General features: G+C 54.4%; 9 non-coding genes across 9 annotated transcripts; all 9 read left to right on the forward strand.

Moving 5' to 3' along the window:
• Nucleotides 1-1,667: 1,667 nt before the first annotated feature.
• LOC130847684 (small nucleolar RNA SNORD115) lies at nt 1,668-1,748 on the forward strand. The gene has a single exon (XR_009052428.1). It is a non-coding gene; the product is annotated as a small nucleolar RNA SNORD115 (small nucleolar RNA).
• Nucleotides 1,749-4,254: 2,506 nt separating this feature from the next.
• On the forward strand, nt 4,255-4,335 carry LOC130847685 (small nucleolar RNA SNORD115). Its single transcript, XR_009052429.1, has one exon. It is a non-coding gene; the product is annotated as a small nucleolar RNA SNORD115 (small nucleolar RNA).
• A 2,506-nt stretch (nt 4,336-6,841) lies between these two features.
• Nucleotides 6,842-6,922, forward strand: LOC130847686 (small nucleolar RNA SNORD115). Its single transcript, XR_009052430.1, has one exon. It is a non-coding gene; the product is annotated as a small nucleolar RNA SNORD115 (small nucleolar RNA).
• A 2,506-nt stretch (nt 6,923-9,428) lies between these two features.
• On the forward strand, nt 9,429-9,509 carry LOC130847688 (small nucleolar RNA SNORD115). Its single transcript, XR_009052432.1, has one exon. It is a non-coding gene; the product is annotated as a small nucleolar RNA SNORD115 (small nucleolar RNA).
• Nucleotides 9,510-12,015: 2,506 nt separating this feature from the next.
• LOC130847690 (small nucleolar RNA SNORD115) lies at nt 12,016-12,096 on the forward strand. The gene has a single exon (XR_009052433.1). It is a non-coding gene; the product is annotated as a small nucleolar RNA SNORD115 (small nucleolar RNA).
• Nucleotides 12,097-14,602: 2,506 nt separating this feature from the next.
• Nucleotides 14,603-14,683, forward strand: LOC130847691 (small nucleolar RNA SNORD115). Its single transcript, XR_009052434.1, has one exon. It is a non-coding gene; the product is annotated as a small nucleolar RNA SNORD115 (small nucleolar RNA).
• Nucleotides 14,684-17,189: 2,506 nt separating this feature from the next.
• On the forward strand, nt 17,190-17,270 carry LOC130847692 (small nucleolar RNA SNORD115). The gene has a single exon (XR_009052435.1). It is a non-coding gene; the product is annotated as a small nucleolar RNA SNORD115 (small nucleolar RNA).
• Nucleotides 17,271-19,776: 2,506 nt separating this feature from the next.
• Nucleotides 19,777-19,857, forward strand: LOC130847693 (small nucleolar RNA SNORD115). Its single transcript, XR_009052436.1, has one exon. It is a non-coding gene; the product is annotated as a small nucleolar RNA SNORD115 (small nucleolar RNA).
• A 2,506-nt stretch (nt 19,858-22,363) lies between these two features.
• LOC130847694 (small nucleolar RNA SNORD115) lies at nt 22,364-22,444 on the forward strand. Its single transcript, XR_009052437.1, has one exon. It is a non-coding gene; the product is annotated as a small nucleolar RNA SNORD115 (small nucleolar RNA).
• Nucleotides 22,445-24,185: the final 1,741 nt, after the last annotated feature.

The following is a 24,185-nucleotide window of genomic DNA, read 5'->3' on the forward strand; positions in this document are numbered from 1 at the left end:
TCCGAATGGGGCCTCTGATGGGGTCTGCATGCATACACAGGACCATAGCTTCTCCTGGGTTGGTCGTCCTCTCCGGAAGCCACTGGTTTGTCAGAGAGCCCCCTCCAGAGGAGAAAAGGCTTCTGGGTGTCCATTCCCCAATGAAGGCTTTGCAGAGCCCTTGGGCATCCCGTTATCATGTCCATCGTGAGGCCCTGTTGACCTGAAGGGGAGGGGTGGTCCCGGGATGTGGGCTGAGGAGGGCGTAGCTGCATGGCTGTTGTTTGGTGGCCTTGCACGGGCCACAGTAGGGAATGCTGCCACAGAAGAAATTGGCCCTGTTTGGGAATCTCTGTGGTCCCCAAGGAGGAATGCTTGACATGGCTCCCCATCCACCAGATTGGAATGCAGGCCTTGAAATTCAACTCGATTGACCTGAAGTGTAGTAAGACTGACCATGGAGGCACCATTTCATGACGTGTTGCCCTGGGGAGCAACCACGCAGATCTCTGTGCATGTCGAGGCAGAGCACGAGGATGGACTGAGCTTATGGTCAGTTGTGGGGTGTGCTTGAGTGACTTCCAAGAAGTGTTGGTTGGGAGGATGTGGGGCCAGGCCTGGAGGTGGGGAGAGGCAACAAGGACCCTTGATCAGGGACTTGGCAGCTAGATGCTCTTGGCTCTTGTGAGAGCTGAAGGGCTGGTCCCTTGCTGGAATGGGGTTTCCCAGGTCTCTGTGAGGGATCATGGGCCCTCAGATAGGCCAGTTTACTCAGACAGGCCCTTTCATGGGTTCTGCATACAGATACAGGCCTGTGGCATCTCTTGGGCTGGCCTTCCTCTACGGGAGCCACTGCCTACCAAGAGAGCTCCCTCCAGCTCCTGTGAATGTCCACTGTGTGGGACATAAAGGCCTCATTGTCTGGGTGTTGTGCACATGGACAAGCCGAGTGTGACATCGGCCAGCACACGCTTGCCCACACCAGGGTCGGGCCCAGAGGAATGTCTCCATTCCCCCCAGAAACACCCCCAGTGTTTTCCCCACCAAGCAGACCTGGTGCCAGGCCTTGTGCTGCCTGGAGGATCCATGAGGCTAGTCCTTCCCTGGGGAGACATATACGTACTGGTTATTTCATCTGCCCCTGACACAGTATTAAGGTACATAAGATGGCATTGATCCACCTGTCCACTCATGCCTTCATCTTTGTAAGTATGGATGGATGGAGGGAGTGAGCCAAGGACGAGGGTCAAAGGGGAGGGAGCTAGAGCATTCTGGAGGAAGGGAGGCAGGAAGGAAGCTATGTAGGGAGCTGTTTGTATGCGTTTCAGCTATGTGTTCCTGTCTCTGCGTGGAGGTACATTTGGGCCCTATGTTCCTGGATGTATTGCTGCAGGTATTTCTTGTAGCATCATTCGATGCATGAGCGTGTGGCACACACGTGCCCCAATGCATCTAGCATGGAGTTGGAGTTCTCACAGCTGTCCTTCTCACCTCTTGGCAGCCATCGTCCCCAGAGAAATGAAGATCTGTGTTTGGCCTATGTTCCCTAGGGCAATCACCATGAGCCTTGGCCCAGCACGTGGATTCGACAGAATGGCACATCCCTTCAGGCATCCTTCTTTCCAGGAAGCATCTGAGGTAAGCCTTCACATGTGGCAGGGCGCAGGTGAGTGAGGAGGGCCTCAGTTGGGTCGATGATGAGAACTCATATGGTCCTGAAGAGAGCTGATGACCAAAAAATCATGCTCAATAGGATTACGCTGAGGCCTAACAGAGGGATCCAGGGGCAGGATGGCCTGCATTTTTGGTCCATTGCAGAGCCCTGGGTGTGGGTGTGTGTGTGGGTTTGGGTGTGGGTGTTGGAGCAGCCTCTCGCTCGAGGAAATCCCTTGAGACTCCTCCCAGTGTAGATGGCTTCCACATATCCAAGATGTGTTGCCACCTTTGGTTTTCTATCCTGCTCCATAGTGCCAGGGCCCACATGTTCTGAAGCCATGGGTGGAGTCTTTCCTTAAGCCTTTCTGCTTTGAATTTTGTGTTTCAGGCCAAGCCTTGGAATGGACTCACCACAGCCAGAATGTTCCGCAGTGAGTGGCTCTTTTGGTTGCTACTGATAGGCCCCAGAGAATTTTGAACTATGGGCTGGCCGCCCTCACAGCAGGCAGTACAGGGTAGTCTTTTGGCAACCTCCTGCCTACCAAGGAGGAATGTCTGCTGCTGCCCCAAATTTATGGGCTCACATCTGGTGCACTCACATGCCTTCATTAGAGCTGTATTCTAGTCAGAGAGCACATCGAGGCAGTGTTTTCTTCCTTGGCCCCAGGCGGAACATCTCTAGAGACCTCTGTGCACCTAGCGCCAGAGTATGATCACCCACTGAGGGAATGGTCCCTTGTGGTGTGTGCTTTATGGCTTCCCAAAACCTGTCAGTAGGGAAGGCTCATGCCCCCTGCCTAGAGATGGTGAGAGGCAGGCAGGAGCCCATCCTCAGGTGCTTGGAGGCAGGATGCTGCTGGTTATTTCAAGGGCTGGAAGCCATGCCGTGGTCTTCAATGGGATTGTGCCAGGACTCTGTGAGGGATCATGGTGCTTTGTTGGAGCCACTTGATCCGAATGGGGCCTCTGATGGGGTCTGCATGCATACACAGGACCATAGCTTCTCCTGGGTTGGTCGTCCTCTCCGGAAGCCACTGGTTTGTCAGAGAGCCCCCTCCAGAGGAGAAAAGGCTTCTGGGTGTCCATTCCCCCATGAAGGCTTTGCAGAGCCCTTGGGCATCCCGTTATCATGTCCATCGTGAGGCCCTGTTGACCTGAAGGGGAGGGGTGGTCCCGGGATGTGGGCTGAGGAGGGCGTAGCTGCATGGCTGTTGTTTGGTGGCCTTGCACGGGCCACAGTAGGGAATGCTGCCACAGAAGAAATTGGCCCTGTTTGGGAATCTCTGTGGTCCCCAAGGAGGAATGCTTGACATGGCTCCCCATCCACCAGATTGGAATGCAGGCCTTGAAATTCAACTCGATTGACCTGAAGTGTAGTAAGACTGACCATGGAGGCACCATTTCATGACGTGTTGCCCTGGGGAGCAACCACGCAGATCTCTGTGCATGTCGAGGCAGAGCACGAGGATGGACTGAGCTTATGGTCAGTTGTGGGGTGTGCTTGAGTGACTTCCAAGAAGTGTTGGTTGGGAGGATGTGGGGCCAGGCCTGGAGGTGGTGAGAGGCAACAAGGACCCTTCATCAGGGACTTGGCAGCTAGATGCTCTTGGCTCTTGTGAGAGCTGAAGGGCTGGTCCCTTGCTGGAATGGGGTTTCCCAGGTCTCTGTGAGGGATCATGGGCCCTCAGATAGGCCAGTTTACTCAGACAGGCCCTTTCATGGGTTCTGCATACAGATACAGGCCTGTGGCATCTCTTGGGCTGGCCTTCCTCTACGGGAGCCACTGCCTACCAAGAGAGCTCCCTCCAGCTCCTGTGAATGTCCACTGTGTGGGACATAAAGGCCTCATTGTCTGGGTGTTGTGCACATGGACAAGCCGAGTGTGACATCGGCCAGCACACGCTTGCCCACACCAGGGTCGGGCCCAGAGGAATGTCTCCATTCCCCCCAGAAACACCCCCAGTGTTTTCCCCACCAAGCAGACCTGGTGCCAGGCCTTGTGCTGCCTGGAGGATCCATGAGGCTAGTCCTTCCCTGGGGAGACATATACGTACTGGTTATTTCATCTGCCCCTGACACAGTATTAAGGTACATAAGATGGCATTGATCCACCTGTCCACTCATGCCTTCATCTTTGTAAGTATGGATGGATGGAGGGAGTGAGCCAAGGACGAGGGTCAAAGGGGAGGGAGCTAGAGCATTCTGGAGGAAGGGAGGCAGGAAGGAAGCTATGTAGGGAGCTGTTTGTATGCGTTTCAGCTATGTGTTCCTGTCTCTGCGTGGAGGTACATTTGGGCCCTATGTTCCTGGATGTATTGCTGCAGGTATTTCTTGTAGCATCATTCGATGCATGAGCGTGTGGCACACACGTGCCCCAATGCATCTAGCATGGAGTTGGAGTTCTCACAGCTGTCCTTCTCACCTCTTGGCAGCCATCGTCCCCAGAGAAATGAAGATCTGTGTTTGGCCTATGTTCCCTAGGGCAATCACCATGAGCCTTGGCCCAGCACGTGGATTCGACAGAATGGCACATCCCTTCAGGCATCCTTCTTTCCAGGAAGCATCTGAGGTAAGCCTTCACATGTGGCAGGGCGCAGGTGAGTGAGGAGGGCCTCAGTTGGGTCGATGATGAGAACTCATATGGTCCTGAAGAGAGCTGATGACCAAAAAATCATGCTCAATAGGATTACGCTGAGGCCTAACAGAGGGATCCAGGGGCAGGATGGCCTGCATTTTTGGTCCATTGCAGAGCCCTGGGTGTGGGTGTGTGTGTGGGTTTGGGTGTGGGTGTTGGAGCAGCCTCTCGCTCGAGGAAATCCCTTGAGACTCCTCCCAGTGTAGATGGCTTCCACATATCCAAGATGTGTTGCCACCTTTGGTTTTCTATCCTGCTCCATAGTGCCAGGGCCCACATGTTCTGAAGCCATGGGTGGAGTCTTTCCTTAAGCCTTTCTGCTTTGAATTTTGTGTTTCAGGCCAAGCCTTGGAATGGACTCACCACAGCCAGAATGTTCCGCAGTGAGTGGCTCTTTTGGTTGCTACTGATAGGCCCCAGAGAATTTTGAACTATGGGCTGGCCGCCCTCACAGCAGGCAGTACAGGGTAGTCTTTTGGCAACCTCCTGCCTACCAAGGAGGAATGTCTGCTGCTGCCCCAAATTTATGGGCTCACATCTGGTGCACTCACATGCCTTCATTAGAGCTGTATTCTAGTCAGAGAGCACACCGAGGCAGTGTTTTCTTCCTTGGCCCCAGGCGGAACATCTCTAGAGACCTCTGTGCACCTAGCACCAGAGTATGATCACCCACTGAGGGAATGGTCCCTTGTGGTGTGTGCTTTATGGCTTCCCAAAACCTGTCAGTAGGGAAGGCTCATGCCCCCTGCCTAGAGATGGTGAGAGGCAGGCAGGAGCCCATCCTCAGGTGCTTGGAGGCAGGATGCTGCTGGTTATTTCAAGGGCTGGAAGCCATGCCGTGGTCTTCAATGGGGTTGTGCCAGGACTCTGTGAGGGATCATGGTGCTTTGTTGGAGCCACTTGATCCGAATGGGGCCTCTGATGGGGTCTGCATGCATACACAGGACCATAGCTTCTCCTGGGTTGGTCGTCCTCTCCGGAAGCCACTGGTTTGTCAGAGAGCCCCCTCCAGAGGAGAAAAGGCTTCTGGGTGTCCATTCCCCAATGAAGGCTTTGCAGAGCCCTTGGGCATCCCGTTATCATGTCCATCGTGAGGCCCTGTTGACCTGAAGGGGAGGGGTGGTCCCGGGATGTGGGCTGAGGAGGGCGTAGCTGCATGGCTGTTGTTTGGTGGCCTTGCACGGGCCACAGTAGGGAATGCTGCCACAGAAGAAATTGGCCCTGTTTGGGAATCTCTGTGGTCCCCAAGGAGGAATGCTTGACATGGCTCCCCATCCACCAGATTGGAATGCAGGCCTTGAAATTCAACTCGATTGACCTGAAGTGTAGTAAGACTGACCATGGAGGCACCATTTCATGACGTGTTGCCCTGGGGAGCAACCACGCAGATCTCTGTGCATGTCGAGGCAGAGCACGAGGATGGACTGAGCTTATGGTCAGTTGTGGGGTGTGCTTGAGTGACTTCCAAGAAGTGTTGGTTGGGAGGATGTGGGGCCAGGCCTGGAGGTGGGGAGAGGCAACAAGGACCCTTGATCAGGGACTTGGCAGCTAGATGCTCTTGGCTCTTGTGAGAGCTGAAGGGCTGGTCCCTTGCTGGAATGGGGTTTCCCAGGTCTCTGTGAGGGATCATGGGCCCTCAGATAGGCCAGTTTACTCAGACAGGCCCTTTCATGGGTTCTGCATACAGATACAGGCCTGTGGCATCTCTTGGGCTGGCCTTCCTCTACGGGAGCCACTGCCTACCAAGAGAGCTCCCTCCAGCTCCTGTGAATGTCCACTGTGTGGGACATAAAGGCCTCATTGTCTGGGTGTTGTGCACATGGACAAGCCGAGTGTGACATCGGCCAGCACACGCTTGCCCACACCAGGGTCGGGCCCAGAGGAATGTCTCCATTCCCCCCAGAAACACCCCCAGTGTTTTCCCCACCAAGCAGACCTGGTGCCAGGCCTTGTGCTGCCTGGAGGATCCATGAGGCTAGTCCTTCCCTGGGGAGACATATACGTACTGGTTATTTCATCTGCCCCTGACACAGTATTAAGGTACATAAGATGGCATTGATCCACCTGTCCACTCATGCCTTCATCTTTGTAAGTATGGATGGATGGAGGGAGTGAGCCAAGGACGAGGGTCAAAGGGGAGGGAGCTAGAGCATTCTGGAGGAAGGGAGGCAGGAAGGAAGCTATGTAGGGAGCTGTTTGTATGCGTTTCAGCTATGTGTTCCTGTCTCTGCGTGGAGGTACATTTGGGCCCTATGTTCCTGGATGTATTGCTGCAGGTATTTCTTGTAGCATCATTCGATGCATGAGCGTGTGGCACACACGTGCCCCAATGCATCTAGCATGGAGTTGGAGTTCTCACAGCTGTCCTTCTCACCTCTTGGCAGCCATCGTCCCCAGAGAAATGAAGATCTGTGTTTGGCCTATGTTCCCTAGGGCAATCACCATGAGCCTTGGCCCAGCACGTGGATTCGACAGAATGGCACATCCCTTCAGGCATCCTTCTTTCCAGGAAGCATCTGAGGTAAGCCTTCACATGTGGCAGGGCGCAGGTGAGTGAGGAGGGCCTCAGTTGGGTCGATGATGAGAACTCATATGGTCCTGAAGAGAGCTGATGACCAAAAAATCATGCTCAATAGGATTACGCTGAGGCCTAACAGAGGGATCCAGGGGCAGGATGGCCTGCATTTTTGGTCCATTGCAGAGCCCTGGGTGTGGGTGTGTGTGTGGGTTTGGGTGTGGGTGTTGGAGCAGCCTCTCGCTCGAGGAAATCCCTTGAGACTCCTCCCAGTGTAGATGGCTTCCACATATCCAAGATGTGTTGCCACCTTTGGTTTTCTATCCTGCTCCATAGTGCCAGGGCCCACATGTTCTGAAGCCATGGGTGGAGTCTTTCCTTAAGCCTTTCTGCTTTGAATTTTGTGTTTCAGGCCAAGCCTTGGAATGGACTCACCACAGCCAGAATGTTCCGCAGTGAGTGGCTCTTTTGGTTGCTACTGATAGGCCCCAGAGAATTTTGAACTATGGGCTGGCCGCCCTCACAGCAGGCAGTACAGGGTAGTCTTTTGGCAACCTCCTGCCTACCAAGGAGGAATGTCTGCTGCTGCCCCAAATTTATGGGCTCACATCTGGTGCACTCACATGCCTTCATTAGAGCTGTATTCTAGTCAGAGAGCACACCGAGGCAGTGTTTTCTTCCTTGGCCCCAGGCGGAACATCTCTAGAGACCTCTGTGCACCTAGCGCCAGAGTATGATCACCCACTGAGGGAATGGTCCCTTGTGGTGTGTGCTTTATGGCTTCCCAAAACCTGTCAGTAGGGAAGGCTCATGCCCCCTGCCTAGAGATGGTGAGAGGCAGGCAGGAGCCCATCCTCAGGTGCTTGGAGGCAGGATGCTGCTGGTTATTTCAAGGGCTGGAAGCCATGCCGTGGTCTTCAATGGGATTGTGCCAGGACTCTGTGAGGGATCATGGTGCTTTGTTGGAGCCACTTGATCCGAATGGGGCCTCTGATGGGGTCTGCATGCATACACAGGACCATAGCTTCTCCTGGGTTGGTCGTCCTCTCCGGAAGCCACTGGTTTGTCAGAGAGCCCCCTCCAGAGGAGAAAAGGCTTCTGGGTGTCCATTCCCCCATGAAGGCTTTGCAGAGCCCTTGGGCATCCCGTTATCATGTCCATCGTGAGGCCCTGTTGACCTGAAGGGGAGGGGTGGTCCCGGGATGTGGGCTGAGGAGGGCGTAGCTGCATGGCTGTTGTTTGGTGGCCTTGCACGGGCCACAGTAGGGAATGCTGCCACAGAAGAAATTGGCCCTGTTTGGGAATCTCTGTGGTCCCCAAGGAGGAATGCTTGACATGGCTCCCCATCCACCAGATTGGAATGCAGGCCTTGAAATTCAACTCGATTGACCTGAAGTGTAGTAAGACTGACCATGGAGGCACCATTTCATGACGTGTTGCCCTGGGGAGCAACCACGCAGATCTCTGTGCATGTCGAGGCAGAGCACGAGGATGGACTGAGCTTATGGTCAGTTGTGGGGTGTGCTTGAGTGACTTCCAAGAAGTGTTGGTTGGGAGGATGTGGGGCCAGGCCTGGAGGTGGTGAGAGGCAACAAGGACCCTTCATCAGGGACTTGGCAGCTAGATGCTCTTGGCTCTTGTGAGAGCTGAAGGGCTGGTCCCTTGCTGGAATGGGGTTTCCCAGGTCTCTGTGAGGGATCATGGGCCCTCAGATAGGCCAGTTTACTCAGACAGGCCCTTTCATGGGTTCTGCATACAGATACAGGCCTGTGGCATCTCTTGGGCTGGCCTTCCTCTACGGGAGCCACTGCCTACCAAGAGAGCTCCCTCCAGCTCCTGTGAATGTCCACTGTGTGGGACATAAAGGCCTCATTGTCTGGGTGTTGTGCACATGGACAAGCCGAGTGTGACATCGGCCAGCACACGCTTGCCCACACCAGGGTCGGGCCCAGAGGAATGTCTCCATTCCCCCCAGAAACACCCCCAGTGTTTTCCCCACCAAGCAGACCTGGTGCCAGGCCTTGTGCTGCCTGGAGGATCCATGAGGCTAGTCCTTCCCTGGGGAGACATATACGTACTGGTTATTTCATCTGCCCCTGACACAGTATTAAGGTACATAAGATGGCATTGATCCACCTGTCCACTCATGCCTTCATCTTTGTAAGTATGGATGGATGGAGGGAGTGAGCCAAGGACGAGGGTCAAAGGGGAGGGAGCTAGAGCATTCTGGAGGAAGGGAGGCAGGAAGGAAGCTATGTAGGGAGCTGTTTGTATGCGTTTCAGCTATGTGTTCCTGTCTCTGCGTGGAGGTACATTTGGGCCCTATGTTCCTGGATGTATTGCTGCAGGTATTTCTTGTAGCATCATTCGATGCATGAGCGTGTGGCACACACGTGCCCCAATGCATCTAGCATGGAGTTGGAGTTCTCACAGCTGTCCTTCTCACCTCTTGGCAGCCATCGTCCCCAGAGAAATGAAGATCTGTGTTTGGCCTATGTTCCCTAGGGCAATCACCATGAGCCTTGGCCCAGCACGTGGATTCGACAGAATGGCACATCCCTTCAGGCATCCTTCTTTCCAGGAAGCATCTGAGGTAAGCCTTCACATGTGGCAGGGCGCAGGTGAGTGAGGAGGGCCTCAGTTGGGTCGATGATGAGAACTCATATGGTCCTGAAGAGAGCTGATGACCAAAAAATCATGCTCAATAGGATTACGCTGAGGCCTAACAGAGGGATCCAGGGGCAGGATGGCCTGCATTTTTGGTCCATTGCAGAGCCCTGGGTGTGGGTGTGTGTGTGGGTTTGGGTGTGGGTGTTGGAGCAGCCTCTCGCTCGAGGAAATCCCTTGAGACTCCTCCCAGTGTAGATGGCTTCCACATATCCAAGATGTGTTGCCACCTTTGGTTTTCTATCCTGCTCCATAGTGCCAGGGCCCACATGTTCTGAAGCCATGGGTGGAGTCTTTCCTTAAGCCTTTCTGCTTTGAATTTTGTGTTTCAGGCCAAGCCTTGGAATGGACTCACCACAGCCAGAATGTTCCGCAGTGAGTGGCTCTTTTGGTTGCTACTGATAGGCCCCAGAGAATTTTGAACTATGGGCTGGCCGCCCTCACAGCAGGCAGTACAGGGTAGTCTTTTGGCAACCTCCTGCCTACCAAGGAAGAATGTCTGCTGCTGCCCCAAATTTATGGGCTCACATCTGGTGCACTCACATGCCTTCATTAGAGCTGTATTCTAGTCAGAGAGCACACCGAGGCAGTGTTTTCTTCCTTGGCCCCAGGCGGAACATCTCTAGAGACCTCTGTGCACCTAGCACCAGAGTATGATCACCCACTGAGGGAATGGTCCCTTGTGGTGTGTGCTTTATGGCTTCCCAAAACCTGTCAGTAGGGAAGGCTCATGCCCCCTGCCTAGAGATGGTGAGAGGCAGGCAGGAGCCCATCCTCAGGTGCTTGGAGGCAGGATGCTGCTGGTTATTTCAAGGGCTGGAAGCCATGCCGTGGTCTTCAATGGGGTTGTGCCAGGACTCTGTGAGGGATCATGGTGCTTTGTTGGAGCCACTTGATCCGAATGGGGCCTCTGATGGGGTCTGCATGCATACACAGGACCATAGCTTCTCCTGGGTTGGTCGTCCTCTCCGGAAGCCACTGGTTTGTCAGAGAGCCCCCTCCAGAGGAGAAAAGGCTTCTGGGTGTCCATTCCCCAATGAAGGCTTTGCAGAGCCCTTGGGCATCCCGTTATCATGTCCATCGTGAGGCCCTGTTGACCTGAAGGGGAGGGGTGGTCCCGGGATGTGGGCTGAGGAGGGCGTAGCTGCATGGCTGTTGTTTGGTGGCCTTGCACGGGCCACAGTAGGGAATGCTGCCACAGAAGAAATTGGCCCTGTTTGGGAATCTCTGTGGTCCCCAAGGAGGAATGCTTGACATGGCTCCCCATCCACCAGATTGGAATGCAGGCCTTGAAATTCAACTCGATTGACCTGAAGTGTAGTAAGACTGACCATGGAGGCACCATTTCATGACGTGTTGCCCTGGGGAGCAACCACGCAGATCTCTGTGCATGTCGAGGCAGAGCACGAGGATGGACTGAGCTTATGGTCAGTTGTGGGGTGTGCTTGAGTGACTTCCAAGAAGTGTTGGTTGGGAGGATGTGGGGCCAGGCCTGGAGGTGGGGAGAGGCAACAAGGACCCTTGATCAGGGACTTGGCAGCTAGATGCTCTTGGCTCTTGTGAGAGCTGAAGGGCTGGTCCCTTGCTGGAATGGGGTTTCCCAGGTCTCTGTGAGGGATCATGGGCCCTCAGATAGGCCAGTTTACTCAGACAGGCCCTTTCATGGGTTCTGCATACAGATACAGGCCTGTGGCATCTCTTGGGCTGGCCTTCCTCTACGGGAGCCACTGCCTACCAAGAGAGCTCCCTCCAGCTCCTGTGAATGTCCACTGTGTGGGACATAAAGGCCTCATTGTCTGGGTGTTGTGCACATGGACAAGCCGAGTGTGACATCGGCCAGCACACGCTTGCCCACACCAGGGTCGGGCCCAGAGGAATGTCTCCATTCCCCCCAGAAACACCCCCAGTGTTTTCCCCACCAAGCAGACCTGGTGCCAGGCCTTGTGCTGCCTGGAGGATCCATGAGGCTAGTCCTTCCCTGGGGAGACATATACGTACTGGTTATTTCATCTGCCCCTGACACAGTATTAAGGTACATAAGATGGCATTGATCCACCTGTCCACTCATGCCTTCATCTTTGTAAGTATGGATGGATGGAGGGAGTGAGCCAAGGACGAGGGTCAAAGGGGAGGGAGCTAGAGCATTCTGGAGGAAGGGAGGCAGGAAGGAAGCTATGTAGGGAGCTGTTTGTATGCGTTTCAGCTATGTGTTCCTGTCTCTGCGTGGAGGTACATTTGGGCCCTATGTTCCTGGATGTATTGCTGCAGGTATTTCTTGTAGCATCATTCGATGCATGAGCGTGTGGCACACACGTGCCCCAATGCATCTAGCATGGAGTTGGAGTTCTCACAGCTGTCCTTCTCACCTCTTGGCAGCCATCGTCCCCAGAGAAATGAAGATCTGTGTTTGGCCTATGTTCCCTAGGGCAATCACCATGAGCCTTGGCCCAGCACGTGGATTCGACAGAATGGCACATCCCTTCAGGCATCCTTCTTTCCAGGAAGCATCTGAGGTAAGCCTTCACATGTGGCAGGGCGCAGGTGAGTGAGGAGGGCCTCAGTTGGGTCGATGATGAGAACTCATATGGTCCTGAAGAGAGCTGATGACCAAAAAATCATGCTCAATAGGATTACGCTGAGGCCTAACAGAGGGATCCAGGGGCAGGATGGCCTGCATTTTTGGTCCATTGCAGAGCCCTGGGTGTGGGTGTGTGTGTGGGTTTGGGTGTGGGTGTTGGAGCAGCCTCTCGCTCGAGGAAATCCCTTGAGACTCCTCCCAGTGTAGATGGCTTCCACATATCCAAGATGTGTTGCCACCTTTGGTTTTCTATCCTGCTCCATAGTGCCAGGGCCCACATGTTCTGAAGCCATGGGTGGAGTCTTTCCTTAAGCCTTTCTGCTTTGAATTTTGTGTTTCAGGCCAAGCCTTGGAATGGACTCACCACAGCCAGAATGTTCCGCAGTGAGTGGCTCTTTTGGTTGCTACTGATAGGCCCCAGAGAATTTTGAACTATGGGCTGGCCGCCCTCACAGCAGGCAGTACAGGGTAGTCTTTTGGCAACCTCCTGCCTACCAAGGAGGAATGTCTGCTGCTGCCCCAAATTTATGGGCTCACATCTGGTGCACTCACATGCCTTCATTAGAGCTGTATTCTAGTCAGAGAGCACACCGAGGCAGTGTTTTCTTCCTTGGCCCCAGGCGGAACATCTCTAGAGACCTCTGTGCACCTAGCACCAGAGTATGATCACCCACTGAGGGAATGGTCCCTTGTGGTGTGTGCTTTATGGCTTCCCAAAACCTGTCAGTAGGGAAGGCTCATGCCCCCTGCCTAGAGATGGTGAGAGGCAGGCAGGAGCCCATCCTCAGGTGCTTGGAGGCAGGATGCTGCTGGTTATTTCAAGGGCTGGAAGCCATGCCGTGGTCTTCAATGGGGTTGTGCCAGGACTCTGTGAGGGATCATGGTGCTTTGTTGGAGCCACTTGATCCGAATGGGGCCTCTGATGGGGTCTGCATGCATACACAGGACCATAGCTTCTCCTGGGTTGGTCGTCCTCTCCGGAAGCCACTGGTTTGTCAGAGAGCCCCCTCCAGAGGAGAAAAGGCTTCTGGGTGTCCATTCCCCCATGAAGGCTTTGCAGAGCCCTTGGGCATCCCGTTATCATGTCCATCGTGAGGCCCTGTTGACCTGAAGGGGAGGGGTGGTCCCGGGATGTGGGCTGAGGAGGGCGTAGCTGCATGGCTGTTGTTTGGTGGCCTTGCACGGGCCACAGTAGGGAATGCTGCCACAGAAGAAATTGGCCCTGTTTGGGAATCTCTGTGGTCCCCAAGGAGGAATGCTTGACATGGCTCCCCATCCACCAGATTGGAATGCAGGCCTTGAAATTCAACTCGATTGACCTGAAGTGTAGTAAGACTGACCATGGAGGCACCATTTCATGACGTGTTGCCCTGGGGAGCAACCACGCAGATCTCTGTGCATGTCGAGGCAGAGCACGAGGATGGACTGAGCTTATGGTCAGTTGTGGGGTGTGCTTGAGTGACTTCCAAGAAGTGTTGGTTGGGAGGATGTGGGGCCAGGCCTGGAGGTGGGGAGAGGCAACAAGGACCCTTGATCAGGGACTTGGCAGCTAGATGCTCTTGGCTCTTGTGAGAGCTGAAGGGCTGGTCCCTTGCTGGAATGGGGTTTCCCAGGTCTCTGTGAGGGATCATGGGCCCTCAGATAGGCCAGTTTACTCAGACAGGCCCTTTCATGGGTTCTGCATACAGATACAGGCCTGTGGCATCTCTTGGGCTGGCCTTCCTCTACGGGAGCCACTGCCTACCAAGAGAGCTCCCTCCAGCTCCTGTGAATGTCCACTGTGTGGGACATAAAGGCCTCATTGTCTGGGTGTTGTGCACATGGACAAGCCGAGTGTGACATCGGCCAGCACACGCTTGCCCACACCAGGGTCGGGCCCAGAGGAATGTCTCCATTCCCCCCAGAAACACCCCCAGTGTTTTCCCCACCAAGCAGACCTGGTGCCAGGCCTTGTGCTGCCTGGAGGATCCATGAGGCTAGTCCTTCCCTGGGGAGACATATACGTACTGGTTATTTCATCTGCCCCTGACACAGTATTAAGGTACATAAGATGGCATTGATCCACCTGTCCACTCATGCCTTCATCTTTGTAAGTATGGATGGATGGAGGGAGTGAGCCAAGGACGAGGGTCAAAGGGGAGGGAGCTAGAGCATTCTGGAGGAAGGGAGGCAGGAAGGAAGCTATGTAGGGAGCTGTTTGTATGCGTTTCAGCTATGTGTTCCTGTCTCTGCGTGGAGGTACATTTGGGCCCTATGTTCCTGGATGTATTGCTGCAGGTATTTCTTGTAGCATCATTCGATGCATGAGCGTGTGGCACACACGTGCCCCAATGCATCTAGCATGGAGTTGGAGTTCTCACAGCTGTCCTTCTCACCTCTTGGCAGCCATCGTCCCCAGAGAAATGAAGATCTGTGTTTGGCCTATGTTCCCTAGGGCAATCACCATGAGCCTTGGCCCAGCACGTGGATTCGACAGAATGGCACATCCCTTCAGGCATCCTTCTTTCCAGGAAGCATCTGAGGTAAGCCTTCACATGTGGCAGGGCGCAGGTGAGTGAGGAGGGCCTCAGTTGGGTCGATGATGAGAACTCATATGGTCCTGAAGAGAGCTGATGACCAAAAAATCATGCTCAATAGGATTACGCTGAGGCCTAACAGAGGGATCCAGGGGCAGGATGGCCTGCATTTTTGGTCCATTGCAGAGCCCTGGGTGTGGGTGTGTGTGTGGGTTTGGGTGTGGGTGTTGGAGCAGCCTCTCGCTCGAGGAAATCCCTTGAGACTCCTCCCAGTGTAGATGGCTTCCACATATCCAAGATGTGTTGCCACCTTTGGTTTTCTATCCTGCTCCATAGTGCCAGGGCCCACATGTTCTGAAGCCATGGGTGGAGTCTTTCCTTAAGCCTTTCTGCTTTGAATTTTGTGTTTCAGGCCAAGCCTTGGAATGGACTCACCACAGCCAGAATGTTCCGCAGTGAGTGGCTCTTTTGGTTGCTACTGATAGGCCCCAGAGAATTTTGAACTATGGGCTGGCCGCCCTCACAGCAGGCAGTACAGGGTAGTCTTTTGGCAACCTCCTGCCTACCAAGGAGGAATGTCTGCTGCTGCCCCAAATTTATGGGCTCACATCTGGTGCACTCACATGCCTTCATTAGAGCTGTATTCTAGTCAGAGAGCACATCGAGGCAGTGTTTTCTTCCTTGGCCCCAGGCGGAACATCTCTAGAGACCTCTGTGCACCTAGCGCCAGAGTATGATCACCCACTGAGGGAATGGTCCCTTGTGGTGTGTGCTTTATGGCTTCCCAAAACCTGTCAGTAGGGAAGGCTCATGCCCCCTGCCTAGAGATGGTGAGAGGCAGGCAGGAGCCCATCCTCAGGTGCTTGGAGGCAGGATGCTGCTGGTTATTTCAAGGGCTGGAAGCCATGCCGTGGTCTTCAATGGGATTGTGCCAGGACTCTGTGAGGGATCATGGTGCTTTGTTGGAGCCACTTGATCCGAATGGGGCCTCTGATGGGGTCTGCATGCATACACAGGACCATAGCTTCTCCTGGGTTGGTCGTCCTCTCCGGAAGCCACTGGTTTGTCAGAGAGCCCCCTCCAGAGGAGAAAAGGCTTCTGGGTGTCCATTCCCCCATGAAGGCTTTGCAGAGCCCTTGGGCATCCCGTTATCATGTCCATCGTGAGGCCCTGTTGACCTGAAGGGGAGGGGTGGTCCCGGGATGTGGGCTGAGGAGGGCGTAGCTGCATGGCTGTTGTTTGGTGGCCTTGCACGGGCCACAGTAGGGAATGCTGCCACAGAAGAAATTGGCCCTGTTTGGGAATCTCTGTGGTCCCCAAGGAGGAATGCTTGACATGGCTCCCCATCCACCAGATTGGAATGCAGGCCTTGAAATTCAACTCGATTGACCTGAAGTGTAGTAAGACTGACCATGGAGGCACCATTTCATGACGTGTTGCCCTGGGGAGCAACCACGCAGATCTCTGTGCATGTCGAGGCAGAGCACGAGGATGGACTGAGCTTATGGTCAGTTGTGGGGTGTGCTTGAGTGACTTCCAAGAAGTGTTGGTTGGGAGGATGTGGGGCCAGGCCTGGAGGTGGTGAGAGGCAACAAGGACCCTTCATCAGGGACTTGGCAGCTAGATGCTCTTGGCTCTTGTGAGAGCTGAAGGGCTGGTCCCTTGCTGGAATGGGGTTTCCCAGGTCTCTGTGAGGGATCATGGGCCCTCAGATAGGCCAGTTTACTCAGACAGGCCCTTTCATGGGTTCTGCATACAGATACAGGCCTGTGGCATCTCTTGGGCTGGCCTTCCTCTACGGGAGCCACTGCCTACCAAGAGAGCTCCCTCCAGCTCCTGTGAATGTCCACTGTGTGGGACATAAAGGCCTCATTGTCTGGGTGTTGTGCACATGGACAAGCCGAGTGTGACATCGGCCAGCACACGCTTGCCCACACCAGGGTCGGGCCCAGAGGAATGTCTCCATTCCCCCCAGAAACACCCCCAGTGTTTTCCCCACCAAGCAGACCTGGTGCCAGGCCTTGTGCTGCCTGGAGGATCCATGAGGCTAGTCCTTCCCTGGGGAGACATATACGTACTGGTTATTTCATCTGCCCCTGACACAGTATTAAGGTACATAAGATGGCATTGATCCACCTGTCCACTCATGCCTTCATCTTTGTAAGTATGGATGGATGGAGGGAGTGAGCCAAGGACGAGGGTCAAAGGGGAGGGAGCTAGAGCATTCTGGAGGAAGGGAGGCAGGAAGGAAGCTATGTAGGGAGCTGTTTGTATGCGTTTCAGCTATGTGTTCCTGTCTCTGCGTGGAGGTACATTTGGGCCCTATGTTCCTGGATGTATTGCTGCAGGTATTTCTTGTAGCATCATTCGATGCATGAGCGTGTGGCACACACGTGCCCCAATGCATCTAGCATGGAGTTGGAGTTCTCACAGCTGTCCTTCTCACCTCTTGGCAGCCATCGTCCCCAGAGAAATGAAGATCTGTGTTTGGCCTATGTTCCCTAGGGCAATCACCATGAGCCTTGGCCCAGCACGTGGATTCGACAGAATGGCACATCCCTTCAGGCATCCTTCTTTCCAGGAAGCATCTGAGGTAAGCCTTCACATGTGGCAGGGCGCAGGTGAGTGAGGAGGGCCTCAGTTGGGTCGATGATGAGAACTCATATGGTCCTGAAGAGAGCTGATGACCAAAAAATCATGCTCAATAGGATTACGCTGAGGCCTAACAGAGGGATCCAGGGGCAGGATGGCCTGCATTTTTGGTCCATTGCAGAGCCCTGGGTGTGGGTGTGTGTGTGGGTTTGGGTGTGGGTGTTGGAGCAGCCTCTCGCTCGAGGAAATCCCTTGAGACTCCTCCCAGTGTAGATGGCTTCCACATATCCAAGATGTGTTGCCACCTTTGGTTTTCTATCCTGCTCCATAGTGCCAGGGCCCACATGTTCTGAAGCCATGGGTGGAGTCTTTCCTTAAGCCTTTCTGCTTTGAATTTTGTGTTTCAGGCCAAGCCTTGGAATGGACTCACCACAGCCAGAATGTTCCGCAGTGAGTGGCTCTTTTGGTTGCTACTGATAGGCCCCAGAGAATTTTGAACTATGGGCTGGCCGCCCTCACAGCAGGCAGTACAGGGTAGTCTTTTGGCAACCTCCTGCCTACCAAGGAGGAATGTCTGCTGCTGCCCCAAATTTATGGGCTCACATCTGGTGCACTCACATGCCTTCATTAGAGCTGTATTCTAGTCAGAGAGCACACCGAGGCAGTGTTTTCTTCCTTGGCCCCAGGCGGAACATCTCTAGAGACCTCTGTGCACCTAGCACCAGAGTATGATCACCCACTGAGGGAATGGTCCCTTGTGGTGTGTGCTTTATGGCTTCCCAAAACCTGTCAGTAGGGAAGGCTCATGCCCCCTGCCTAGAGATGGTGAGAGGCAGGCAGGAGCCCATCCTCAGGTGCTTGGAGGCAGGATGCTGCTGGTTATTTCAAGGGCTGGAAGCCATGCCGTGGTCTTCAATGGGGTTGTGCCAGGACTCTGTGAGGGATCATGGTGCTTTGTTGGAGCCACTTGATCCGAATGGGGCCTCTGATGGGGTCTGCATGCATACACAGGACCATAGCTTCTCCTGGGTTGGTCGTCCTCTCCGGAAGCCACTGGTTTGTCAGAGAGCCCCCTCCAGAGGAGAAAAGGCTTCTGGGTGTCCATTCCCCAATGAAGGCTTTGCAGAGCCCTTGGGCATCCCGTTATCATGTCCATCGTGAGGCCCTGTTGACCTGAAGGGGAGGGGTGGTCCCGGGATGTGGGCTGAGGAGGGCGTAGCTGCATGGCTGTTGTTTGGTGGCCTTGCACGGGCCACAGTAGGGAATGCTGCCACAGAAGAAATTGGCCCTGTTTGGGAATCTCTGTGGTCCCCAAGGAGGAATGCTTGACATGGCTCCCCATCCACCAGATTGGAATGCAGGCCTTGAAATTCAACTCGATTGACCTGAAGTGTAGTAAGACTGACCATGGAGGCACCATTTCATGACGTGTTGCCCTGGGGAGCAACCACGCAGATCTCTGTGCATGTCGAGGCAGAGCACGAGGATGGACTGAGCTTATGGTCAGTTGTGGGGTGTGCTTGAGTGACTTCCAAGAAGTGTTGGTTGGGAGGATGTGGGGCCAGGCCTGGAGGTGGGGAGAGGCAACAAGGACCCTTGATCAGGGACTTGGCAGCTAGATGCTCTTGGCTCTTGTGAGAGCTGAAGGGCTGGTCCCTTGCTGGAATGGGGTTTCCCAGGTCTCTGTGAGGGATCATGGGCCCTCAGATAGGCCAGTTTACTCAGACAGGCCCTTTCATGGGTTCTGCATACAGATACAGGCCTGTGGCATCTCTTGGGCTGGCCTTCCTCTACGGGAGCCACTGCCTACCAAGAGAGCTCCCTCCAGCTCCTGTGAATGTCCACTGTGTGGGACATAAAGGCCTCATTGTCTGGGTGTTGTGCACATGGACAAGCCGAGTGTGACATCGGCCAGCACACGCTTGCCCACACCAGGGTCGGGCCCAGAGGAATGTCTCCATTCCCCCCAGAAACACCCCCAGTGTTTTCCCCACCAAGCAGACCTGGTGCCAGGCCTTGTGCTGCCTGGAGGATCCATGAGGCTAGTCCTTCCCTGGGGAGACATATACGTACTGGTTATTTCATCTGCCCCTGACACAGTATTAAGGTACATAAGATGGCATTGATCCACCTGTCCACTCATGCCTTCATCTTTGTAAGTATGGATGGATGGAGGGAGTGAGCCAAGGACGAGGGTCAAAGGGGAGGGAGCTAGAGCATTCTGGAGGAAGGGAGGCAGGAAGGAAGCTATGTAGGGAGCTGTTTGTATGCGTTTCAGCTATGTGTTCCTGTCTCTGCGTGGAGGTACATTTGGGCCCTATGTTCCTGGATGTATTGCTGCAGGTATTTCTTGTAGCATCATTCGATGCATGAGCGTGTGGCACACACGTGCCCCAATGCATCTAGCATGGAGTTGGAGTTCTCACAGCTGTCCTTCTCACCTCTTGGCAGCCATCGTCCCCAGAGAAATGAAGATCTGTGTTTGGCCTATGTTCCCTAGGGCAATCACCATGAGCCTTGGCCCAGCACGTGGATTCGACAGAATGGCACATCCCTTCAGGCATCCTTCTTTCCAGGAAGCATCTGAGGTAAGCCTTCACATGTGGCAGGGCGCAGGTGAGTGAGGAGGGCCTCAGTTGGGTCGATGATGAGAACTCATATGGTCCTGAAGAGAGCTGATGACCAAAAAATCATGCTCAATAGGATTACGCTGAGGCCTAACAGAGGGATCCAGGGGCAGGATGGCCTGCATTTTTGGTCCATTGCAGAGCCCTGGGTGTGGGTGTGTGTGTGGGTTTGGGTGTGGGTGTTGGAGCAGCCTCTCGCTCGAGGAAATCCCTTGAGACTCCTCCCAGTGTAGATGGCTTCCACATATCCAAGATGTGTTGCCACCTTTGGTTTTCTATCCTGCTCCATAGTGCCAGGGCCCACATGTTCTGAAGCCATGGGTGGAGTCTTTCCTTAAGCCTTTCTGCTTTGAATTTTGTGTTTCAGGCCAAGCCTTGGAATGGACTCACCACAGCCAGAATGTTCCGCAGTGAGTGGCTCTTTTGGTTGCTACTGATAGGCCCCAGAGAATTTTGAACTATGGGCTGGCCGCCCTCACAGCAGGCAGTACAGGGTAGTCTTTTGGCAACCTCCTGCCTACCAAGGAGGAATGTCTGCTGCTGCCCCAAATTTATGGGCTCACATCTGGTGCACTCACATGCCTTCATTAGAGCTGTATTCTAGTCAGAGAGCACATCGAGGCAGTGTTTTCTTCCTTGGCCCCAGGCGGAACATCTCTAGAGACCTCTGTGCACCTAGCGCCAGAGTATGATCACCCACTGAGGGAATGGTCCCTTGTGGTGTGTGCTTTATGGCTTCCCAAAACCTGTCAGTAGGGAAGGCTCATGCCCCCTGCCTAGAGATGGTGAGAGGCAGGCAGGAGCCCATCCTCAGGTGCTTGGAGGCAGGATGCTGCTGGTTATTTCAAGGGCTGGAAGCCATGCCGTGGTCTTCAATGGGATTGTGCCAGGACTCTGTGAGGGATCATGGTGCTTTGTTGGAGCCACTTGATCCGAATGGGGCCTCTGATGGGGTCTGCATGCATACACAGGACCATAGCTTCTCCTGGGTTGGTCGTCCTCTCCGGAAGCCACTGGTTTGTCAGAGAGCCCCCTCCAGAGGAGAAAAGGCTTCTGGGTGTCCATTCCCCCATGAAGGCTTTGCAGAGCCCTTGGGCATCCCGTTATCATGTCCATCGTGAGGCCCTGTTGACCTGAAGGGGAGGGGTGGTCCCGGGATGTGGGCTGAGGAGGGCGTAGCTGCATGGCTGTTGTTTGGTGGCCTTGCACGGGCCACAGTAGGGAATGCTGCCACAGAAGAAATTGGCCCTGTTTGGGAATCTCTGTGGTCCCCAAGGAGGAATGCTTGACATGGCTCCCCATCCACCAGATTGGAATGCAGGCCTTGAAATTCAACTCGATTGACCTGAAGTGTAGTAAGACTGACCATGGAGGCACCATTTCATGACGTGTTGCCCTGGGGAGCAACCACGCAGATCTCTGTGCATGTCGAGGCAGAGCACGAGGATGGACTGAGCTTATGGTCAGTTGTGGGGTGTGCTTGAGTGACTTCCAAGAAGTGTTGGTTGGGAGGATGTGGGGCCAGGCCTGGAGGTGGTGAGAGGCAACAAGGACCCTTCATCAGGGACTTGGCAGCTAGATGCTCTTGGCTCTTGTGAGAGCTGAAGGGCTGGTCCCTTGCTGGAATGGGGTTTCCCAGGTCTCTGTGAGGGATCATGGGCCCTCAGATAAGCCAGTTTACTCAGACAGGCCCTTTCATGGGTTCTGCATACAGATACAGGCCTGTGGCATCTCTTGGGCTGGCCTTCCTCTACGGGAGCCACTGCCTACCAAGAGAGCTCCCTCCAGCTCCTGTGAATGTCCACTGTGTGGGACATAAAGGCCTCATTGTCTGGGTGTTGTGCACATGGACAAGCCGAGTGTGACATCGGCCAGCACACGCTTGCCCACACCAGGGTCGGGCCCAGAGGAATGTCTCCATTCCCCCCAGAAACACCCCCAGTGTTTTCCCCACCAAGCAGACCTGGTGCCAGGCCTTGTGCTGCCTGGAGGATCCATGAGGCTAGTCCTTCCCTGGGGAGACATATACGTACTGGTTATTTCATCTGCCCCTGACACAGTATTAAGGTACATAAGATGGCATTGATCCACCTGTCCACTCATGCCTTCATCTTTGTAAGTATGGATGGATGGAGGGAGTGAGCCAAGGACGAGGGTCAAAGGGGAGGGAGCTAGAGCATTCTGGAGGAAGGGAGGCAGGAAGGAAGCTATGTAGGGAGCTGTTTGTATGCGTTTCAGCTATGTGTTCCTGTCTCTGCGTGGAGGTACATTTGGGCCCTATGTTCCTGGATGTATTGCTGCAGGTATTTCTTGTAGCATCATTCGATGCATGAGCGTGTGGCACACACGTGCCCCAATGCATCTAGCATGGAGTTGGAGTTCTCACAGCTGTCCTTCTCACCTCTTGGCAGCCATCGTCCCCAGAGAAATGAAGATCTGTGTTTGGCCTATGTTCCCTAGGGCAATCACCATGAGCCTTGGCCCAGCACGTGGATTCGACAGAATGGCACATCCCTTCAGGCATCCTTCTTTCCAGGAAGCATCTGAGGTAAGCCTTCACATGTGGCAGGGCGCAGGTGAGTGAGGAGGGCCTCAGTTGGGTCGATGATGAGAACTCATATGGTCCTGAAGAGAGCTGATGACCAAAAAATCATGCTCAATAGGATTACGCTGAGGCCTAACAGAGGGATCCAGGGGCAGGATGGCCTGCATTTTTGGTCCATTGCAGAGCCCTGGGTGTGGGTGTGTGTGTGGGTTTGGGTGTGGGTGTTGGAGCAGCCTCTCGCTCGAGGAAATCCCTTGAGACTCCTCCCAGTGTAGATGGCTTCCACATATCCAAGATGTGTTGCCACCTTTGGTTTTCTATCCTGCTCCATAGTGCCAGGGCCCACATGTTCTGAAGCCATGGGTGGAGTCTTTCCTTAAGCCTTTCTGCTTTGAATTTTGTGTTTCAGGCCAAGCCTTGGAATGGACTCACCACAGCCAGAATGTTCCGCAGTGAGTGGCTCTTTTGGTTGCTACTGATAGGCCCCAGAGAATTTTGAACTATGGGCTGGCCGCCCTCACAGCAGGCAGTACAGGGTAGTCTTTTGGCAACCTCCTGCCTACCAAGGAGGAATGTCTGCTGCTGCCCCAAATTTATGGGCTCACATCTGGTGCACTCACATGCCTTCATTAGAGCTGTATTCTAGTCAGAGAGCACATCGAGGCAGTGTTTTCTTCCTTGGCCCCAGGCGGAACATCTCTAGAGACCTCTGTGCACCTAGCGCCAGAGTATGATCACCCACTGAGGGAATGGTCCCTTGTGGTGTGTGCTTTATGGCTTCCCAAAACCTGTCAGTAGGGAAGGCTCATGCCCCCTGCCTAGAGATGGTGAGAGGCAGGAAGGAGCCCATCCTCAGGTGCTTGGAGGCAGGATGCTGCTGGTTATTTCAAGGGCTGGAAGCCATGCCGTGGTCTTCAATGGGGTTGTGCCAGGACTCTGTGAGGGATCATGGTGCTTTGTTGGAGCCACTTGATCCGAATGGGGCCTCTGATGGGGTCTGCATGCATACACAGGACCATAGCTTCTCCTGGGTTGGTCGTCCTCTCCGGAAGCCACTGGTTTGTCAGAGAGCCCCCTCCAGAGGAGAAAAGGCTTCTGGGTGTCCATTCCCCCATGAAGGCTTTGCAGAGCCCTTGGGCATCCCGTTATCATGTCCATCGTGAGGCCCTGTTGACCTGAAGGGGAGGGGTGGTCCCGGGATGTGGGCTGAGGAGGGCGTAGCTGCATGGCTGTTGTTTGGTGGCCTTGCACGGGCCACAGTAGGGAATGCTGCCACAGAAGAAATTGGCCCTGTTTGGGAATCTCTGTGGTCCCCAAGGAGGAATGCTTGACATGGCTCCCCATCCACCAGATTGGAATGCAGGCCTTGAAATTCAACTCGATTGACCTGAAGTGTAGTAAGACTGACCATGGAGGCACCATTTCATGACGTGTTGCCCTGGGGAGCAACCACGCAGATCTCTGTGCATGTCGAGGCAGAGCACGAGGATGGACTGAGCTTATGGTCAGTTGTGGGGTGTGCTTGAGTGACTTCCAAGAAGTGTTGGTTGGGAGGATGTGGGGCCAGGCCTGGAGGTGGGGAGAGGCAACAAGGACCCTTCATCAGGGACTTGGCAGCTAGATGCTCTTGGCTCTTGTGAGAGCTGAAGGGCTGGTCCCTTGCTGGAATGGGGTTTCCCAGGTCTCTGTGAGGGATCATGGGCCCTCAGATAGGCCAGTTTACTCAGACAGGCCCTTTCATGGGTTCTGCATACAGATACAGGCCTGTGGCATCTCTTGGGCTGGCCTTCCTCTACGGGAGCCACTGCCTACCAAGAGAGCTCCCTCCAGCTCCTGTGAATGTCCACTGTGTGGGACATAAAGGCCTCATTGTCT

This window comes from Hippopotamus amphibius, chromosome 2, assembly GCF_030028045.1.
Source record: "Hippopotamus amphibius kiboko isolate mHipAmp2 chromosome 2, mHipAmp2.hap2, whole genome shotgun sequence".
Classification (NCBI taxonomy): Eukaryota; Metazoa; Chordata; class Mammalia; order Artiodactyla; family Hippopotamidae; genus Hippopotamus; species Hippopotamus amphibius.